Consider the following 22,835-nt stretch of genomic DNA (forward strand, 5'->3'; position numbering starts at 1 on the left):
TTTTTGGAACAACTTCAAAATAAAAGGTAGTAACTTCTTTAAATTTTGGTAGAATTCCCCTGGGAAGACATCCAGCCCTGGAATTTGGTTTGTTGGAAGATTTTTGATTACTGACTCAATTTATTTACTGGTTATGGGTCTTATGCCATGCATATTTTCAGACCACAATGCTATTAAACTTGAAATCAACCACAATAAAAACTTGGAAAGACCACACATACTTGGAGGTTAAAGAGCATCCTACTGAGCAATGAATGGGTTAACCAAGAAATTAAAGAGGAAATAAAAAAGTACAGGGAAAGTAATGAAAATGAAAACACAGCAGTCCAAAACCTTTGGATGCAGGAAAGACAGTCATAAGAGGGAAGTATATGGCAATCCATGTCTTCCTGAAGAAGGAAGAAATGTCTCAAGTCGTCATAGCGGGGTATTGGGAAAAGTTTTCAATTAGCAATAATCGCGCCTTGGGTAAACTTCATTGGCTACAATACTGCCACTGTGCAAAGTTAGGAAGAAATGTTTCAAATACACAGCCTAACCTTACACCTAAAGGAGCTGCAAAAAAACAAAACAAAACAAAACAAAACAAACAAACAAACAAAAAAAAACAAAAAAACCTAGCAATTAAAGTCCAAAACAATCAGAAGGGAAATAATGAAGATTAGATCAGAAATCAATGATATCAGAATAAAACAAAAGATAAAGAACAGTAGAACAGATCAACAAAACTAGGAGCTGTTTCTTTGAAAGAATTAACAAAATTGATGAACCTCTAGCCAGATTTGTCAAAAAGAAAAACAAAAGGACTCAAATAAATAAAATCACGAATGAAAGAGTAGAGATCACAACCAACACAGCAGAAATACAAACAATAATAAGAGCATATTATGAGCAATTACATGCCAACAGATTGGGCAATCTGGAAGAAATGAAAAAATTCCTAGAAACATATCTGGAACAGGAAGAAATAGAAAATTTGACATTTATCTCTTTACTAGAACATTCATTCACTCACTCATTCATTCATTCAGTCACGAAACATGTGAATGCTTATTTTTGCCAGATCTTATGCTAGTCTTTGAACTGTGAAAAAGAGAGATGTAGTCCCCACTGTATAGGATACATATATCTCCTACAGAGATATAGTCTCTCTTTACTAAGTACTGTCACTGGGTACCATCAAATAAGACTTTCTTAAGTGGAATGATCAAAAATGTTTCAGGTAGCACCTTTATCGTCAATTAATTCTAACTGGCAGTTACTGGGTTATCAGTATAGGTTTTAGGAATAGGATAATAATTTAAATAAAAATGTCTTGAAAGAAAATTAATCTATTGGTGGTCCGAAGAACAAACTCATTGGTTGTAGGGAGAAGCAGAGGAGGCTGAGAGACCAATTAATTACCAAAGACTTATCAGCTGCTTTCCTTCTAATAAGATACAGAAAAAAAAAAGAAAAATAATAAAGTATTAACATTTATTTATTGAGGTCTTCAGTGATTTATATATGTAAATTTACTCTTTCCCACATTGTTTTTTCCTTATTACTAGATTAGGGAAATACAGGTACGGTCATTGAGGTAGAGAAAAGTTTGCCCTAAATTGTTTATCAAGTGAGTGGAAGAGGTAGAATCAACATAGCTTAACTTACCAGTACTTTGTTTCTTCAACATTCTTTAACCATTTAACTATTGATAAATGGAGAAGATTAAAAGGATGTGTAATGCAGAAGGATGAGATATTAGTGAATAAGTTTTATGTTTTTGAGTGGGACTAACTATGGAGGATGATAGTTGGGTTTCTCTATCTCAAAGACAGATCTCAATTAGTAGTAATATTGCCTTGTATCCTTTGTAGTATAAATATTAACATGCATTTATCAATCAGGATTTTGTTACAGAGTTATGCAAATTAACTTTATTTTTAGCAGTGGAGAAGTAGATAAAATGCCTCTGATCTTCTGTCACATCTCCAACTCTGTCACATCTACTGACTCATTCTCTAGAGAAATGTGTGGCCATGAAGTTTGAATGTTATTTCTTAACATATCTTGGTTTGGTTTCAGGTATAAAGATGGGATTCTCTGTACTGCTCTTTTTTTGCATTTAAAACACCTCATTTGAACAGCTTTGATTGATCTGTTTTTCCTATTGGGAAGGTTATTAAAAATTTATTTATCACCTTTCATATTTCCATTTCCCATTTCCCCGCAAGACACACTCATTTTTAAACGTTGCCGGCAAGGATCTGTTAAACCACATTTCCACCTTTGTAAAAATCAAACACTTGTGGTTCCCTGAATAAAGTTGATCTTTTTTTTTCTTTTGAAATTGATTGCCTACAGTGGCACATAGGGAAGAAAAATTGAATGAGTGCATGGAGTATTTTTATAAAACAGTGTTTTTATTCATCCAAAAGTGAATATTGTAAGTATAATGACTCCTTAGCAGCTTGCAGTGCTGCTGTGAGAAGGAAATACTCTAGCTATCCCGTCCTGGTTTTCCCTGAACAACAGTGATAGCATAGGATATTACAGACTCCATAGCAAAGCTACAAAATGAAAGTAAAAACTTCACAACCTTGATTGATTGGATCAATCTTTCTCAAAAATGTAAAATGCTGTTTGGCTAGTTGCATAATCTTTTTTTTCCCCAAATAGATATAATGAAAACAGTCAACTAATTTTTCTTATCTCATTGCAAAGTGAAAAAAAGAATCCTCCAATAAGTTATGAGTTTTTCTTTTTTAGTATTTGTCAGTCTGGAAGTTTAAGAATTTATCTTATGGAGAGGTTCACATGCAAAAGGAAAATCCATTACCTTTGAGTACAGATGAGAAGAGATTTCATGGAGAAGGAGTGATTCATAGATGGAAAGAATGGTTCAGTATAGAAAAAGGTGGAGCTATGGGATAAGAGAATGTAAAGGTCTTATCTGTTGCTTATTTGGTTTCTGATATTAAGTTCAACGGTTGCACCTTTATAGTTCTACCAAACTAAGCTTGGAATGTATTTCTAAATAATGAAAGTAACGTGTACGCTGTTTCATTGAAATCTCACACTGAAATCCCCCAAAGCTCTTTTGACCCCTAGAAACCAATTATCAGTGAGGAGTAAACATGTGTCTGTGAACTAATGGAGTGTGAGGCCACGAATCTTAAACCACTATGTTGACAGATGCTCAGTCATAATAAGTTCTCTTATCTAAATGGGAAGAAATGCACTGAACTACAATTTAAGGATGTAACCTATGTAGACCAACACGCTAAAAATGGAGGATAAATAACCTATGTCAATGCCAGGGAAACGACCTAGGTCTTCTGTCTCACTTTTTATTTCCCTCTGCAATTGAGACTGTTTTGTTTTTCATTTTTAGGCTACTTTCCTAGCTAAAAATACATTGTTAAGTTTTCAAATAAAGCATTCTTTTGTGTAGAGGGAAACATTTTAATACTCTCCCTTATTTCTGTTTTATTCCGTGATTAGTCAGGATGTTGGCAAATTAAATGTATCCAGAGAAGGATAATCAATATAGTGAAGGGTCAGTAAATTATCATGCACAGAGGACAGATAAAAAGAGAGAGGATATTTAGTTTGTAGAAGAAGAGTGTGTATTATAAGCTATCTATTATCACTAGGTTGACTTTGTAAAAATGAGGAATGCTTATGCTGGGTAGTTTCAGAGGATAAACCTAGTTAAGTCCAAATTAAAGGGTAATTTGTTTCGGTTCAATATAAAGAAATATCTCAACAAATCATACTATTAGTATGCCTCCCATTCATTTATTATTCATTTGTTAATTAACATTTATTCAGTTCTGGGTATAGAAATTAATAAAACATGTACTTTACTCTCATGAAATATATACTCCAACCAGAGGGAAGGTACAGTATCACCTTATGCAACAGAGTATGATTAGTCTTGTAGTGGAGATGAGTACCAAGTCATCCTTTGGCACTTTGTGGGCAGTAAATGCCTTGACTCATCTAATCTATCCCCTTTCACAGGTTTGCATCAGAGGATGCTCAATAAGAGACCCATCCATCACAAAGAGCAGACTTCCTTGCTGTGCATGTATAATCCATCCCCTAAGGAGTATTCAAGAAATATTCAAAACATGGCATAGTCTGAGATGCAGTTGAAGACATAAGAAATGGTCCAGTCTGAGACATGGTTCAAAGCATTTTAGTATTGAAAAGTTTGAAATAGATGAATAATTACTAAGAGCTTTCACAGCTTTCATTTTGTGGCCCTACACCTAAAATAGGAAAATGGAAATACATTCTTTGCATTCTTAGCATCTTAGCCTTAACAGGTGTAGTTACTATGGAATGCCCAGGAGATCATCTATTCATATGAGATCTTCACACCGTCAAAATCAATTTGAATGTCAAGTAGCTAATATAAAAATAATTAAATATTGATTAAGTCCAATTATCATGTCTTAATACTGAAAACATTTTCTCCGAATCATGTAATACCTTTATGAAAACGGGGCTGGCAACAAAAGCAGCCAAGTATCCCCTAACGTTGATTGTGTTTGTGAAAGCTGCTTTCTGATATATGTTCTTCTTAAAATTCAGAATCCCAAATAGGGGGAGGTTAGAATAATGAGGCCATTAAAATGACATGCTGATGGTGATCAATTAAGATATATTATAGGCCCTCCTGGAACCTGTTTCAACGGGAAGTCTATGTGCAGGACACAGCTCTTCATCTTAAGTAAACGTTTGTCTGTGTTTATGGATGTCATCTTGTAGGTTTAGATGCTGCACTAAATCCCACAACAAGGAAAACGAGTCAGAGAGAGAGAGGCCGCTCCTTGCAAAAAATTACAAATAAAGCCATTTATTGTAATTCATTTGTACTCAAAGTATAGTATCATGATAGATGTTTATCAAAAAACAAAATGCATTTCGATCAAAATTTCAAGGCTTGGGGAGTGATAAGGTTTTAAGGCTTTTGAATGAAGTAGTTCTAGAAGGAAAAATATTTGAAAAGAAAATACTTGATTTAGTGTGAATTTTATGGTTTATGTAACATTTTAACAGCAAATGTAATCTCATTCATCTTCAAAACAATCCTGTGAGGTCTTGAATAATATCTCTTTATAGATAAGGAAATAAGTCTTGGAAAAACAGAAAGGATCTGCCTAAAGTTATATCATTAGAAAGTGTCAGACCCAGAACCAAAGTCCATGCCTTCTGTCTCCGTTTGTGTTCTTATCATTCTACATAGATGAGGATCTCATCTTTGTAATTATATGAAAGGTCAGCAAATTAAGGTTAGAGAATTGACTCCATCTGACAACATTCCTTTGCCCCCACTGTTGCATTCAAAGGACCACATGAGAAACTTTGAGTATATTTTAGGCATCATAGAAAAAATTTCCTTTCCCCAAGGCCTTATGAGCTTGTGGGAGAAAGTGGAAAAATGATAATGATCATAAAGAAAATTATAAGAGAATCAAATGTGCTAATCCTCAATTTCCTTTTTTTAAATTTAATAAGTTTTTGTTTCTGTTGTTTTCTGACTATAAAAGTATTTGGAAATTAGCAAGAAATTATGCATAGTTTAACTATCCAGAGGCGATCACTGTTGATATTTTAACCTTCTTTTTCCAGTTTTTATTCTATGTGTTTTTATGTAGTTGAGATATCATAGTTACATATTATATCTTTATTTACTCACAGAATATTGCCATAATAATTTTCCATCACTAGAATTCTTTGTAAGTAATATTTTTATTACATACATAATATTTGTTTTAATGGAAAATGTATTTCACTTCAACACTTCCCTAACGTTAGATATTTAGGTTGTTTTCAATGTGTCACTCTTTTAGAAAACATTAGGATGAATGTGTTCTTCTTTTGAAAGTAGAATACCATTCCCTATATTGCATTGCTTTGTCATACAAGTAGATTATGATTTACAAATCATGAAATATGATTTAAATTATATATTTATAGCAGATGTAACATATTATTTTTATAAAACAGGAATGACTAGAATGAGTAGAAATTGTAAACCAGGAAAGACAGATAGATGAAAGAAAGAGAAGAAAAAAAAAGAAATATTGATAGATAATGGTGGTTTAAGCAAGAAGGCATAAAGAGGGCATTCTTAAGTAATGTATAGAAAATCCAGAAGGAATGTATTTTCTTGGAGAACAAGAGGCATTGTATATAAAGCAAGAGTAAGAACTTTTGGGGATGTGTACATCTGGGGGCCTATATTTAATATTTAGAGATGTCAGCAAGAGGCAATTGAAGTCCTTCTTAGATATTTGATTAGCAGGGAAGTATTGGAAACCTGACGTCCAGAAAGAGACAGAACCTATATCAGTGATTCCACAGAAAAGATTTCATATAAATAATTTTAAGTAGGTATAAAACGGCCCACTATTGAAAGAGTAAAAGAATTCTAAGGTATAGGAGAGATGGCAGCTGCTGGAAGCTGCCAGCGGAGGGAGAAGCTCTGCTCTTCTTCAGGTGGTGTCTCTGGTGTCTCTGTGCTCGGGAGAGAGACCTCTGAGAAGGGGACCCTGCTGCTACACAAACATGCGGAGCCATCACGGGGACGAAGCTTTGCGGATGTGCTCCTCACAGGAACCACAAACCGACAGCGATCCCGCAGGAGAACGAAGAGCCAGGAGCAAGTTCCGGCTTCCTCTTCCAACCCTGCGGCCTTTCTGCTCCCTCTGTTGACAGAATCTGTCAGGGAAAAGCCACCAAAGCAGAAAACTGGTCTCAGGACCAGCTTCCCAGAGGGCACAAGGGTGGGTTTGGAGCAGAAAAAATATCTTAATAATTGGCACAGCTCTGGGCGTCTGGGTGGCTCAGTCACTTAAGCGTCCCACTCTTGATTTCGGATCAGGTCGTGATCTAGGGGTTTGTGAGTTCAAGCCCTGCATCAGGCTCCGCACTGACACTGTGGCGTCGGCTTGGGATTCTCTCTCCTCTCTCTACCCCACCCCCACTCGCTTGTGTTCTCTCTCTCTCAAAATAAATAAATAAACTTAAAATAATAATTAAAAAATTAAATGAAGCTCATCTCTTTCGACATGGATTGAATCAATACATCATTGCAGGAAATACACCTATTTAGGATGAGGCACTTCGAGCCAAGTCTCACTCCTTTTTTTCTCCTCGGATTATGGAAATGAAAAGGCTTAATTCTGAAAAATCTAATGATCATCTTCCTATGCTTTTAAAGAAAGAGAACTGAAAATCAGGATACACAGGTCAAAGTTCCGACTATGTCACTAGATTATCTGTTATGACCCAACAAATTATTTACATCACTTAGACTCAGTTTACTCTTTAATAGAAGGAAACTATGTTGTTTCTATTTCATAACGTTTTTGTGAGGACCAAAATGAGATTAATACCATGAAAGCACATTTTATGTCACCAAATTATTGATTTCCTTTCCAAATCCACATAGTNCAGAAGGAAACTATGTTGTTTCTATTTCATAAAGTTTTTGTGAGGACCAAAATGAGATAATACCATGAAAGCACATTTTATGTCACCAAATTATTGATTTCCTTTCCAAATCCAGATAGTTTCTGACTACGACAGGGTGAATTTCTGCCATATCTCTTTTCTCTCTGATGTGTATTATAAAAATTGATGGATTTTTATGGATTAATCTTGTTTAGTATGATTGAAATGTATCACTTTCTTGCCTATTTTTTTATTCTTCTCTTTTTTTAAAGTTTATTTATTTATTTTGAGAGAAAGAGAGAGAAAATGTGCACACGTGTGGGCACACGAGTGGGAAAGGAAGAGAGAGAGAGAGGGAGAGAGAGAATCCCAAGCAAGCTCCATGCTGTCAGCACAGAGGCTGATGTGGAGCTCGATCTCATGACCCTGAGATCATGACCTGAGTCGAGCTCAAGAGTTGGATGCTTAACTGACTGTGCCACCTGGGCGCCCCTTGCCCCTTGCACACTACTACCTACAGTGTGGCCACATGCTATTTAAGCAACATCTTATTACATCTTCACCCTCACCTAAATTTGCTGAAGTGTTTCTCCATAATAAATTTTTGTAAAAGTGAAAATAGGCGTAGCCTCCTTTAACCTTCTACAACAGAACAATTTGCTTTGTGTGAACACACTGTGTTTTCATGTTTGTATGTAAATATTTTTATTGTATAGCTTATTAATGATTTGTCTGTAACACTCTCCTTATGAGATTGGAGGCCCTTTGATATTGGAGGTAGTTTTTATTTATTTTTTTAAAAATGTTTATTTATTTTGAGAGAGAGGGAGAGCATGAGTGGGGGACGGGCATAGAGTGAGGGAGAGAGAGAATCCTAAGTAGGCTCCATGATGTCAGCATAGACCCCACATGGGGCTTGATCTCACAAACCATGAGATCATGACTTGAGCTGAAATAGAGTCAGGTACTTAGCCAACTGAGCTACCCAGGCCCCCCTAAAGGTAGTTTTTATATCAGGGCTTCGTACAGTGTCTTGCAGGTCATAAATACAGAATTAATACTTTTGCACAATATACTTGTAGAAGACTTCTCAAAACGTTATGTTCAATTTCATATAAGGGGTGAAGGAGACAAAGAAACCAAATATGACAGGTTTGTGAGTCTAGAAATGATGGGAATTTTTATGTAATATAGAAATTTGGAACAAATGATGGGTTAGAAGAAAGTTATAAGCCCATTTGTCAACATGTGCAGGTTTGGTTATTGGGAGAATGCTTATCTGAAGTGTTTTGATCAATTAAGAGACTGTTTTTACAGGCTTGGCAAAAGGAGAATAAGCAATATTACAATTACAGATGTATACCTTGGAGGTTGTAACTGGAAACAAATAAGTGGCTGTAGTTTCTGAGGGACAAAGAACAGAAAGGCCTAGGAGAGTATCCTTCACTTAATACAATGTACTGAACATATTATTTTGTGCAAGGAGTTATTGGTGAATACAATTGATAAGGTTGCCAACTATTGTGCAACTTACAGATTTAGTGCTGTAAACTGGTAGAAGCAAACCCCAGAAGTTGGTGTCCTTTCATATTTGTTCATTCATTCAACAGATAATTTGTTGAGTACCATTCATAAAATTGTTGTTGGGTTATATTCTTGGGGATATAGCAACAAAGAAATCAGAGAGCCTCAGAGATACTGCAATTAGTATATAAAACCGTGGGAAACCAGCAGGTAAAGGTGTTGAGGCCGCTAGGAACAAAGGCCTTCTTCAACTGTGTTTGAGCCTGGGAACTTTCTTCTATTTGTCTTAGCCTTCTTGTGAACATTAGTCCAGGTTCTATAGTCTCTAAGATATCTGAACTAACCATCAACTCCTGGAAAAATGTATGAACACTGTCTATAAACGTATAGCTGGCCTAAAAATTAGGTCTCCTAGATTCAGGAAATTCCTATCTTGCTAAAGCCAAAGTGTCTTAAGTACTCTTCTTAGTAGATATTTTTTATACCTCAAGGGGGCAGACCCACTGGACACATCTTGAACAGTTGTCGGGCCATGGTTTGGCTGCATTTGTCCTCATATTGAGCCCTATGTTTCTAGAACTTAGTTAAAAGAAGAGAGACATTTGCATAAATCACATTTCTGTTCAAAAGCTATTTCCTCAGAAATATCTTTGTATCAAAAGAGCAGATGTCACTCCCTATCCCTTTACTCTTCATTATTTTTCTTTATAGCTCATGTTATTTCTTGACATTATCCTCTATATCATTGATTCTTTATATCTATTTATGGTTTGTCTACCCCTTTGCATGTAAATTTTGTGATGATAGAGATTTAATTTGTTCTGTTAGTTTTTCATCTCCATTGCCTAAAACAATACCTGACATATAATACATATTTGATACTTACTGGATGACTTTGTTGAATGGAAGACTAGACTTTTGTTCAAGTTCTCTGCCAAAACATCATTTTCATTATTTCCTTATAAAACTTCGATGCTAAGGATTTTCTTCCATAGGTTTATCTAGCCCTGTAATATAGGGAACATTCCCAGTACTTGACATGCCGTATAGCTAGACATGGGGTGCAAAATTCAAAATGGTATCTGGGAAAAAGATACTTTATTCTAGGGACCCAGACACAAGAGAACAAATTACAAGTCTCATTATAAGAGTCAGTATTCTTAAATTAAGAAGAGGCTCTTTGGCTAGAGTTGGTACATATCAACCTTCTGTCAAGTAGGCTTGAAGGGTCATTCTCATTAGTGCTGATCCAAAGCTCCTTACATTGCTTTCACCTAACTCTGGATTTTAGCCAAGTTAGGACTGAACTAATCATGAAGTGAAGGGTGAAGTGGCACCACATGGGAGGAAAGGCAAATGAACTATGCAGAGGCCAAGGACACTTTGGGTTTCTATGTAGCTGTAGCAACTGGAATCCCAACAACCAGTCAGTTTACCAAGACATTCCATCAATGGTTACCTGAACAGTTACAAGGACTTACTTGTATGACTAACGTGACCACAAACCTTAGTCAAAATGACCAGCTTCTTCAAAAAGATACATACCCCCAATGTTTAATGTAGTATTATTTATAGCAGCCAATTATGGATGCAGCTCAAGTGTCCACTGATAGATGAATGGATAAAGAAGAATGTGAGACATATACACATACACACGTGCACGTACACACACACACACACTGGAATATTATTCAGCCATGAAACAGAATTTAATCTTGCCATTTGCAACAACATGAATGGAGCTAGAGAGTATAATGCTAAGTGAAATAGGTCAGAGAAAGAGAAATACCATACTATTTCACTCATATGTGGAACTTAAGAAACAACAAGAACAACAACAAAAGGAAAAAAGAGAGAGACATACAAAACAAAAACAGACTCTTAGCTATAAAGAACAAACTGATGGTTCTCATAGGGGAGTGGGGGGGCAGGGGTAGTTGGTGAAATAGGTGATGGCGATTTAGAAGTGCACTTGTGTTGAGTACAGGGCGTTGTATGAAAGTGCTGAATCACTATGTTGTATACCTGAACTAATATAATACTGTATGCTAACTCTACTGGAATTAATTTTTTAAAAAATGAGCAGCCGGCAACAACTTTTAAAACATAATACAATGAATAGTCAAATGTGTGACTGAGGACTATGAAAATATCTGTTTTTAGAAGTTTCAGTGATTATTTCTTTCTGGTATTCAGTATTTACCATCCAATGCACAACAAACACATTTTTAGCAGCAATATAGTTGGAATCTAAAGCCCATTAAATCTCAGTTTGTGAGTCTGATATTTTTCTAATCAAATTCTCACTCTGCTTCTCAGTAAATATTTAACAGAAGAATGATGGGGTAAAATCCTAAATTGCTAATGTTTGAATATAAATCCCAACTATGCTAGGGCATATATCCAAATGGTTTATGCAGCTCCATGAATAAAACTGAATTAATCTGGAGCTCGAGGACAAGAATATCTTTAATGTCAGTTAAGTACTAAAGGTAGTGCTACACTCACTTGTGATGACGAGTTTATATGTCGTTGGCTTTTTTTTTTTTTTTGGTCTTGAAAAGATTATCTGTAAAAAAAAAAACAAAAAAAAACAAAAAAAACCCCTTTCGGTATCAAGTTTCTTGTGTCCTCAAACTGCTTTTAGGAGTCTTCTGTATTCCTCTGAGCACCATCAAACATCAAAGTCCTGCATGGGAATTGAGGAGAAGATTCTAGTCAGGCAGGCACTTCATCCAAAGTAACTTTACTTTTACTTCATTTACATACTGGGGTTTGAAGTATATTTTCACTTGAACAAAGTATTTTATGAATAAAAACAAAAAAACCTTTGGACACAAAGAGAATAGAGTGGGACTGGGTATAGGCCAATGACTCTCCAGAAGAACTGATCTTTGTTAATTATTGATCTATCTCTCAACTTGACTTTTGTGATTCCAATGGTCTCTAACTGTAGAAAAATGTGGTTAGATCCATTACCTCTATTACACTTTTTGTATTTGAATATGGTTTGTTGTATCACTCAACTACCAATGCAAGAGACCAGAGCAGGAATTCATGTTTTAAGAAAAATCATATTAATAAGTCATTAATCATGAAAACAGTGGTTTTCTTTGGAAAGGAATATTGAGGTATCTGGGCTTGCAACTTGAGTGGGATAATTAATATATCTCTGAAATTATCTATGCATGATTGACGCTGATGTCTGTCAGCTAGTTTAAGAAAAGTCACTCATGAGAATATATTAACCATGTTCTAAAAACATTATAGGAACTGATTAATTTAGTGGGAAAACTTATTTCTTCATATTGACACATACATTTAACTAAGACAATGAAAATGCAAAGAAAATGGTATTTGAAGATAGGGGTTAATGGAGTGAGGGAAATTTAGAATACAGAATAATCACAACCTGAGCTCAAACCAGGGAAAACTTTTGAATTATATTTTAGTGACTATTTGATAGAACACCTTTTAAACACAGAAATATTAACTTGGCATAAATCTGAATCTTAGGTTCTGTGCTTTTGAGAGACTATGGATTATAATGTGAGATATATAGCTGGAAATTACATAGCAGTGAGTATCATGATAGGGACTTTAGACAAGAGGGATATTGAGAAGTCACTGAGTTGGATGCCAAGGGACTGGGGTTTTGAGCTAAGCTTTACCAAACATTACTGACCATAGACAGTTAACATTTTCTCTCTTTAGGTATCCATGTCTATAACTTCAGGAAATAAAATTAGTCATTTCTAATGTTCTTCCCAGCTCTATCATTATATGAATTAAAGCAAAATAGAAACCTTGGACTCATGGCACAAGCGATATTCTAAAGAATATATTTATTATAAAACCTAGTTGAGGGGCACCTGGGTGGCTCAGTCGGTTAAGTGTCCGACATTGGCTCAGGTCATGATCTCATGGTTCATGGCTTCGAGCCCCGCATCAGGCTCTCTGCTGACAGCCAGCTCAGAGCCTGGAGACTGTTTTGAATGCTGTGTCTCCCTGTCTCCTTGACCCTCTCCTGCTCACGCTGTCTCTCTCTGTCTCTCTCTGTCAGAAATAAATAAAAACATTAAAAAAAAACTAGTTGAGATAAAAAGAAAATTGATTTCATGGCAATCTGTGTGGAGGGAAAAACAATTTTAAAACTAGAAGATAAACAGAGGGAGTGATTGTCCGAGGTTATTAATGAAAACACTGAAAAGAACACATCTGGCATCCATAAGAAAAGTGGACACTGTTCCCCTCAAATGATTTCTGCTTGAGAACAGAGTGGTCTTTTGTCTCATCCCTCTTTTTATTGGCTTTAATAACTAGAATTTAAGTTTCATCAAATTTGAACATGATTTTAAAAATTAAAAGAAAATTCTACTCCTCAACAATCCTCCTTTCCTAAATCAGCACTATGTATGATAGTTCACCATATGAGGCCTGAGTCATTCAGAATTCTTAATGCAAACAGCAGAAGTCACTCTACTAGTTTTAGCAGAAAGAGATTTATTTTGAAGACTATTAGGTAGCCCAAGAAAACTTATGTGGACCAAGAACTAAGCTGAAATGCTAAATATCTAGCAGTCATGAGCCCAGGAAACACATATCAAGACTAATACCAAGGAAGTGTTATACTAATACACCATTTCTATCACTTGATATTTATAGTTGAGCATGCTCAGGACTCTAAGAAAGCCATCTGAGGAGAAACAAATACCTCTGCTTCCACATTTCTCAGCAAATCTGACGTACTCACATGTGATTATCCATGAAGGCTGAACTATTTCAGTGTAAGGTGCACAGTTATCCAATTTTTCATGCCTTTTACCCATCTCCCCATTAGATGAGGGCAATGGAAATGTGAAGTCACTGAATGGTAGAGCCTCAAGATGGAGGCTGCTTGGATTCTTGAGTCTCTGGATGGAAGAAACCCAAGGCTGCTTGATAAAGAATATAGGTATCTGACCACACAAGTAAAGAACAGATCTTTACTGTGTGAATTCATTGAGCTAATCCATAATTAATTTATTGGTTATCTGTTAAGAGAGCTAATGCAAGTTACTATAATAACACATGGAAAGACAATGGCATTAGTCATGAATATACATGTAACACGGGAAAATAGTGTGATTAGTTTCCTAGTCATCTTTTCTGTCACCGGTCACAGCATTGTGCTTACCCATGGACGGCGTCCTCTCCATAGTACCATTCCTTGTCCCTTTGCTCTCAGTCAGCATTTTATCTTTATCCGGTAGTGTAATTTACCTAGGGAGGTTGCTTAAACTTTTATTTTGAGAGTTTGAACCCATGGCTCCTGTTTGTTTAAAGTTATCATCTTTTATCACTGAACATAGAAGGAATAATGGCTTCCTCTGGGTTCCAAAGGATCTTTTGTGTTTCAGACAAATTCCTTAACTAGTTGAAAAGTATAACACCAGCCTACCCCTTTGATGATCAGGATCAGTTGCTTTAACAGCAGTCTTCTTTGTCTTCTTTTCCTCTCCTTTTTCTTCCTTTCTTCTCCTCCTCTTCCACTTCTTTCCTTCTTCCCTCCCTTCCTCTTCTCTTCTCGTCTCGTCTCCTCTCTTCTCCTCTTCTCTTTCTCTTCTCTTCTTTCTTCTTATTTCCTCCCTCCCTCCCTCCCTCCCTTCCTTCCTCCCTTCCCTTCCCTTTCTCTTTCCTTCTTTCATTTTGCCTTTGCATTCAGTGATAANCTCTTTCTCTTCTCTTCTTTCTTCTTATTTCCTCCCTCCTTCCCTCCCTCCCTCCCTTCCTTCCTTCCTCCCTTCCCTTCCCTTTCTCTTTCCTTCTTTCATTTTGCCTTTGCATTCAGTGATAAGCAAAGCAGGAAATAATCAGTATTCATGTTAACTCTTAATTAATTAACCCCAGTGAAAAAAATTTCTTATGTATTAAGATCTTTAAGCTAGTAAAGTCCAAAGTCAAGGAGAAAAACAACAGCACCTCCATTTCCAACCATTAATTTTGGTACCCATACATTCTGGCCATGAGAGACACAACCAGAATAAATAGAGGTCATTAGTTCAGTGAATGGATCACATTCTGAAAGAAAGCATTTTAAATTTGGATGGTAATGTCTTCTAGATGGTGCTCTAATTGTGTCTTCAATTGGCAAGTCCATATACCAGATGCCAGAGGTTTCTATATGGTTGGAGAGCCATTACCATTGAATATAAGCCTATTGTATTACTTCTTATGTAAGATATGTTTGGAAGAAATGGTGTGGGCGTTCTCACAATAGTGAATTCACTAAGTCCATTGTGTTGTTGTCAGATAAACAGAGGGCAGGCAGGGAAAATGGCAGTATCTATTCCAGCGAGGACAAATTACTGCTCCTTTCATGATGAAACTGGTCTAAGATATTCAACTTCACACAAGACATCTTGTTAGCTCCCCTAGCTATTGGCCCCCCATTTTGAGTCTCACACTTTTCTCTGATTCTGGCAGGTTGGACAGTCAGTATTATCCTCACCTTCAGGAGGTGAGATCCATGTTGTTGGGCATGTATTTAACTTCTTTCCCTGACCTTTTAATGTGATGCTTCATCTTGACAGGTTATAATTATTTTACAAATATTTCCCAAACATTTATTATTTAATATTTGTGAAATTTAATCCCCTTTTTGCATTTGGTGTTAGTGAGAATTAATAATTCATTTTGTTCGGGCGCCTGGGTGGCTCAGTCGGTTAAGTGTCTGACTTCAGCTCAGGTCATGATCTCACAGTTTGTGGGTTCGAGCCGCGAGTCGGGCTCTGTGCTGTCTTCAGATTCTATGTCTCCCTCTCTGTCTGACCCTCCCCTGCTCATGCTGTATCTCTCTCTCTCCCAGAAATAAATAAAACATTAAAGAATTCTAAAGAAAAGAATTCATTTTGTCAAATATTTGTTAAAATATTTGCAGTATTTAGTTAAGGTATTTGGATTTGCAGGATTTTCTTCTTAATATTAATCTAGAACTCACAAAGGGATATATGTAATTTTAAGAACTTTGTAGAGACACAAGACCTTTTATTATGACTGTATGAAAAACAGAATCTGTTATAATTGAAAACATTATTTAAACCTATTTTTTTATATCCAGGAATAGGCGCTATATATAATATCATGATGCCAAATACTCTGTAATAAAAGGACAACAATTTTGGTACTAATTTGATATTGAAGTAACATATAAATAATCCAAAAATATATAAAGTTATCCAAAAATAATTTGGATTAAATCCTACTCCACCAAATAACTGTTTTTGCCTAAAAAGTTAATAGTTTGTCTTTATAATTTAAAATCTTTCATAAGGTTTTTGCTCATTGATATAATCCTACCCTGTGAATTACAAATATTTGCCAACTATGCTAATCTAGAATAACATATTTCAATCTTAAGGTATTTTATTTGCAAGAAACATTTTCTCTTTTTTTAAATATAATTTTGAAATTATAGAACATTTCCTAAATATTAACATTGGGGAGTTATCCTCATTTAATATTCAAAACTCAATGTTCATACTACCTTGTAATAATTTAGCAGTTATTTAGACAGCTAAGCTTTGACAGCGTTAGTTTATAATTAACTATTAACACTATTTCCGGTATGGTCGAATTCAAATTTTAATTCAGTAGGTAAAGTTTTTACAAACTTCTTCATTAAAAAAATAAAAGGAAGAAGCAGGATCTTTGTGTCTGCTTGAGATTATACTACAGTTTACCTGTTGGCTCTCTTTTGATACAGCAATGTTTAAGGGACTCCAATGCAGTCAGCCAGAATGGAATCCAATGAGTTATGAGACAGCCCCTCCCGAGAGCAGTCTGATTTCCTGAGCCTGTTGCAAAGAAGAAGTAGCATCTCACACTGTGGAAAGTGACTTTGAGGCTTAACAACATAAAATCCTGGAGTTGGCTAAAAGAGCCACAACACTTGAGTTCCTCCATGATCTGACACCAACCTGTCATTTTGTCTGCTGCTTCATTATACTTGACATTATATTCTCATTGTATGGGACCAATCAGCATTTCTCCCACAAAACCATATTTTTACTAACTTTGGGTACCCTGCCTTATGTCACCAAGCCTGAAGTTCCACTAGTCCTTCCTCTCCAGGGGGTCAAATTCTAATTCTTCATGGACTTGAACCCTAAACTAACAAGTAAATATTCCTGATATTCAAAAAGCTTTTTATACTAATGAGAAGCCTTCACATCTATTGTCTTATTTGGTTCAAACAAGAATCTTTCCATGATTTTAGGTTAGAATCAAATCTGTTTAAAACACAACTGAAAAGATGAGGAAAATAGAAAACAGAGCTGTGTTTTGACCCCCTACAGATCACGTAAATATCTGATGAAGAATTTGAACGTAAGTAATTTGTCTTAAAGTAGAGAACTTTTTTGCCTCAATACCACATATGACCCCACAACATCTTTTATTTCACAAAAAATACATAATTTAAGAATTGGAATAGTTCTTGAAAATACAATTTAGTTATCACTGACTCTTGCTTTTTCTTTTTCTTCTGGTAGGCTTCCTTGAAAGATGAAATGGCCCAAGGCTGACGTCAGTGAATTAGAGTTCAAAAAGGTATTTGTGATTGGGTATATATAAAGTATATACTTTCTGCCATTGAGAACTGTGACTTTGTGATTAAGTTTGACACACAGTAATGATGAAAAAGAAAACAATCTTCCTGAAGTTCCAATGTGATTGCCGAAGACTGGTTTTTCAAATGGCAATTTGTTTTTACCTCATTTTAGGATAACATTTTACTTATCCAGAAACATTAAAGCCAACTGCAATTCCAAAGGGGTCAGGAATTATAATGTAGGGTTTGAAATGACTTGTCAAAAGGGCTAAGCTCCAGATTTAGAGTTTCACGAGAAACTTTGATTTTCCCAAAGTGATACATGAGCCTTTGAATGGCTTTGCTCTGCTCACGCATCTGATTTCCCTGTGGAGCATACAGGCTTTATAAGTAATTTGATCCCCAAAGAAATGCCTTTGGGAAATGCCAAGCCAACACAAATCATAAGGCTTAGAAGTGCCTGCTGCTCTACTACTACTACTGCGTGTCTTCTTGAAATTTCTATACCTTTATGCACCACAAAGAGGTTGAAACAAATCAGAAAACTGTAGCTGGGGGTGAGGGAAAATAGGAAGAGAGATTACATTTCGCCAGTCCTTTTATTCTTATCTCTAGTTTCTAGGCTTTTGGACAAGTACAGTGAGATGAAAGAAGATCCCTGCTGTCTTACTGAAAGACAAAGCCATGGTTCCTGGTGTTCAGGTACAAGTCCTGGGCTGAATACATCACAGTGAAATCTTGGGAATATCTTAGTTCTATGCTGGCAAAGAAAAATGCAGCTGCACATTTTAAGGGTGTATAAGTGAAATGAGAGAAAAAAATTAAAGTGACTTGTGGGTTATTATAGCCACAGAAGGGATTGAGAGGGCAACTGGAAGTCTTTTATTGCATTGTTTCCACTCTTGTTGCTGTATATATTTTGGAGCTTGTGGAGCTGTTCTTCACTGTGTTGCTGAGAGAGAACGTTGAAGGGGGACTCGTAGATTTCGGCCGCAATTATGGTTTCCATACTGTTGTCAACCTTTAAAATAGCCAGTTATGTCAGTACCAAAATGACTTTATTTGGGAATAGCAGAGGAAATGCAATTCGGGACAAACTATGTCAAATCACAGGCAAGTCTGAAGAGATAGAGAGATGAAGTCAGCTTTTATAAGGTTTTGGAAGGAAATTGAGGAGAGGGGTTTTAAACAAAAATTCATTGACGAAGAACAAGGATTGGAGGTTATAGCAGTTTCTCATTTGCCGCAAGTGGTGGTTAGTGTGCTGCTGCTGGGATAAGGAGGGAGCTTTCTTCATTTCTTTAAGAGGAAGAAAGAAAATTCCTATGTGAAAAATGGCCTCCCTTGTCAAAACGATTCTTATCTTCCGTCTTCCTGCTGTTTATGCAGGCTGCAAGGAATAGCATGTGTAGGACAGCAACTCACTTTTGGCTTCCTGACTGTTTTAAATGAGATTTTCTTTACTCATGGTCATATTGTCTACCTCTGTATCTGAGGCCAAATTACTTCGTTTCTATAGTTATCTCTTTTCCTTTTCAATAGGAAAAATTTGATGATATCAACCTTGTATACCTCTCAGAAATACTGTAAGGTTCAAATAAGATAATGGATGAGAAAGCATTAATATCTCATAAAGCATCAAAGGAATGTAAGGAATTACTGGGATTGCATCATAGAAAGTGAGTGACTACAGCAAATCTTCGTATTTTTTTGCATTTATGTAATCATACTATACTACCATATTTTTGTTTAATAAGATTGTAGCTTTCAATAGGCGCACTCATAAAATTGAGAATCCGAGACTAGGATAGTAATGTGGCCTAAGATTTCCCCAGTGGCACAGGATTTTACCAACAGGGCCGTCAGATTTCAGGTGCTCTACTTGTTTACATTTTGAATTGGGCACGATGTGCCAAAGGGATGGGCGAAAGGATGTGCTAGAAGGCCCTCCCTCAGGAGCCAGCTACAGAAGAGTATTACAATACTTTTCTCCCCTTCTTTCTTTACTTCACTCTTGCCACACACAGCCATGTACTTACAATTTATTTATATGAATCAAAGAAATATTTATTCTAGTGCTCAAATTTGTCTGTGGAAGAAGTCAGATTTACTATGGAACAACCCTATTATATAGTCATAGAATTCTCATACTACGTTACTATGAATTTCTTGTAAATCCTTAGATAATGGAATATCTGATTTTCATATTTTTAAAAAATTTATCCATTTCACTGAAGAAACCTTACTGTGTTGAAATAGAAGCATCACTGAAATATGGAGAAAGTTTGGTACACTGGTGTTTAATAATCTCCAAAGAGATGACGAGATCTGCTAAGAATGGCTGGGGGAAACCCTTTATTTTGGCATTGGGAATGAGAGCGTTACCTTGTGTGTGGCATCACACCTCTATAAAGTATGCCATTCCATGTGTTTACTCACATCCACAGTTCTTATAGTCAAGATTCTTATTCAGGGTAGATTATAAAGAAGAGGGATTCCAAGCCATCCATTTAAGCAATTTAAACCAAGTTTACCTTAATTAAAAAGAGAAGATCTAAACAATTTTATAGAGAAAAACAAAGAAACAACATTCAAATAGTATATCTATAAATTAGCAAAGCAAATGACATTGGCCTCCTCATCAGAACATGAGCTCTTAGTAGACAATGGCATTAAAAGTTCTGAGGGGGGAAAAAGATTTAAATCTAAAAAAAATTTTATAGAAATTACCAGGTTACGTGTTTGAGCCAAATAGACTTTTTTTTTTTAGATGCTGAAGGGCTCAAAAATTACATATAAAAAAAAATAAGGATATACAGAGCAAAATCAAACTGAAATTCAAAAAAGTAAAACCATTTGGGAAATGGTCTTCAGTGCTTATTTCATATGGTAAGTACACACACACACTCACACACAAAAGATTAGCATCTGCCATTGAATACACTTAAGATGGCACTTCTACCTTGCCTCAGCAATCAAGGAAAAGCCTTGGGTTCTCTTATATTAATTTAAAGAGATATTATGGAAAAGACTCAACATAAATTTTTATTTTATAAATTTTTTTTATAAACCCTATATTTCTTGGTAAACATAACTCCTCGATTTTTATGCTTCCTTCTGATGCCTGTCAGTGTTGCAAATAGCAACAAGCCAATCCTTGCTGTATGAAAACCAGCTGGTAACAAAGTTCGCCAGTTGCTTATTAAAAATTGAAGAAACAATCAGGAAAAATGGGCGATAAATGAATAAATGGTTAGAGTTATCCTGAGTGACAACTTTCCAAATTTTAAGGGAAAAAAAAAAAAAAAAAAACAAATCATCTCACTGCCAGAGCAAGATCTTCTGGACTCCATTTCTTGGCTATTTTTTAAATTTATTTTTTAATGTTCATTTATTTATTGAGAGAGAGAGAAAGAGAGGGAGAGAAAGAGAGAGAGCGAGCGCGAGCGCACAAGTGTATGAGTGGGGCAGGGGCAGAGAGAGAGAGGAGAAAGAGAATTCCAAGCAGGCTCCACACTGACCAGTGGCTCGAACTCATGACCGTGAGATAATGACCTGAGCTAAAATCAATAGTCAGGCCCTTAACCACCAAAGCCACCCAGGTGCTCTGTATTTTTAATTTAGGTGGAATATATCAAATGGAGAAAATAGAATGCACAAGGGGGTATGTTGCTAGGCTGAAGCCACTAGGTGAAGACACTTGATTCTGAAAACATGTATGTTAATCCTATTCCAATGATTATTATCTTTTAAAAATGTTTATTTATTTTGAGAGAGAGAACAACAGAGCTTGTGAGTCGGGGAGGGTCAGAGAGGGAGGGAGAGAGAAATTCTCAAGCAGGCTCCACACTGTAAGTGCAGAGCCCAACATGGGGCTCTCACTCACCAACCCTGAGATCATGACCTGAGCCAAAACCAAGAATCGGATGCTTAACCAACTGAGCCACCCCGGCACCCCACTAATGACTATTCTTTAACTAGAATAATACATGTTCTCAAAATGATGGATTGATTTGGTGTCTCTTGCTTTGGCTTCGGCCAAACCCCAAAGTGAGAAATGAAGCCCACAGTGTCTGGAGGGAAGGTAATATTTATCTAGAACTTCAGCACCTGAGCAGTGAACTATGATAGAAATGCAAACCCTTTATTTCAGAAGTGCTAAATGTTTATGTAGCACTGCCTGTGTTCCAAGTACTCTCTGTGTTCTGTTGATACAAGCAGTGATAAAAACATGTTAACATGTGTTGTTCTGAGTTTAAATTCTAGTGGTACAATACAGAATAAGTAAGCCCAGAAAAAGTAAAAACAAATATATGATATATACCAAAGTGATAGATATTATTAATAAATGAAGTGAATAAGATGGTGAGTGCTATAGACTTGGGTTTCATTTTAAAGAGTGTTCTTAGGGAAGATTCACTAAAAAATGACAGAAATTGTAAAAGTCCAGTGTGCTTCCAGGACAGTGAGGGGTGAGCTTAAGGAGGTGAGCTCACAGAGTTGAGGTCAGGCAGGAGATCAAATTGATTTTATAGTTCTATAATTTCAATACAGCAGCCACTAGCCACATATGGCTTTTGAGCACTTGAGTGCTTGACTGAATCGAGAGAGTTGTTTACACTGGTTTTGAAAGACCTTTTAAAAATGTAAAATATCTCATTAATAATTTTTATGTTGATTATATATTGACATGATAATATATTGGCTATATTGAGTCAAACAGAATATATTTAAATTTTTGTTGACCTGTTTCTTTTATCTTTTAAACCAATCACTAGAAAATTGTGGCTACCTTTACATTTCTATTGTAGACCATAGTCACAGACTCTTCTAGGATTTTAACTCAGACTCATAGGGAATCCAGGAGCCATTGGAAGGCTCTGAATCAGGAAGTGAGATGATTTACCTAAATAAGATCTCTCTGACTGCTGCTGTGAGAATAAACTACGGAGGGATGAGAGGAAAGTGATGACATAGGAGACAAATTCAATAATCCAGGCAAGAGGGGACTCACCGTGGACCACAGTGAAAGCATGAGGATTCTGAATGCTTTTCCAAAATGTGTCCAAGAACATTTGGTGATGAACTAGACATGGAACTCTAATCTGAATAAGAATTCCTAAAGAGAGTGGCTGATCTAGACAGGGAACTAATAAGCTCAGAAGAGAGCTCTGGTGTAGCTGGCGGTGGCTAACTGCTCTTTTCAACAGGGGATGCCTGCGCCTGAAAATTAGATGCAGAGAATGAGAGTGAGCCAAGACCTTTTCCATCT

The 22,835-nt window shown here is 36.1% G+C and overlaps 1 long non-coding RNA gene and 1 pseudogene across 1 annotated transcript in view; both read right to left on the minus strand.

Moving 5' to 3' along the window:
- LOC144223592 (uncharacterized) overlaps positions 1-22,835 on the minus strand; it is a 462,828-nt gene that overhangs the window by 13,373 nt on the left and 426,620 nt on the right. The gene's annotated exons all lie outside the window — the stretch shown is intronic.
- LOC144223772 (U4 spliceosomal RNA) lies at positions 385-508 on the minus strand (annotated as a pseudogene).

Source organism: Crocuta crocuta, unplaced genomic scaffold (genome assembly GCF_008692635.1).
Source record: "Crocuta crocuta isolate KB4526 unplaced genomic scaffold, BGI_CrCroc_1.0 scaffold70, whole genome shotgun sequence".
NCBI lineage: Eukaryota > Metazoa > Chordata > Mammalia > Carnivora > Hyaenidae > Crocuta > Crocuta crocuta.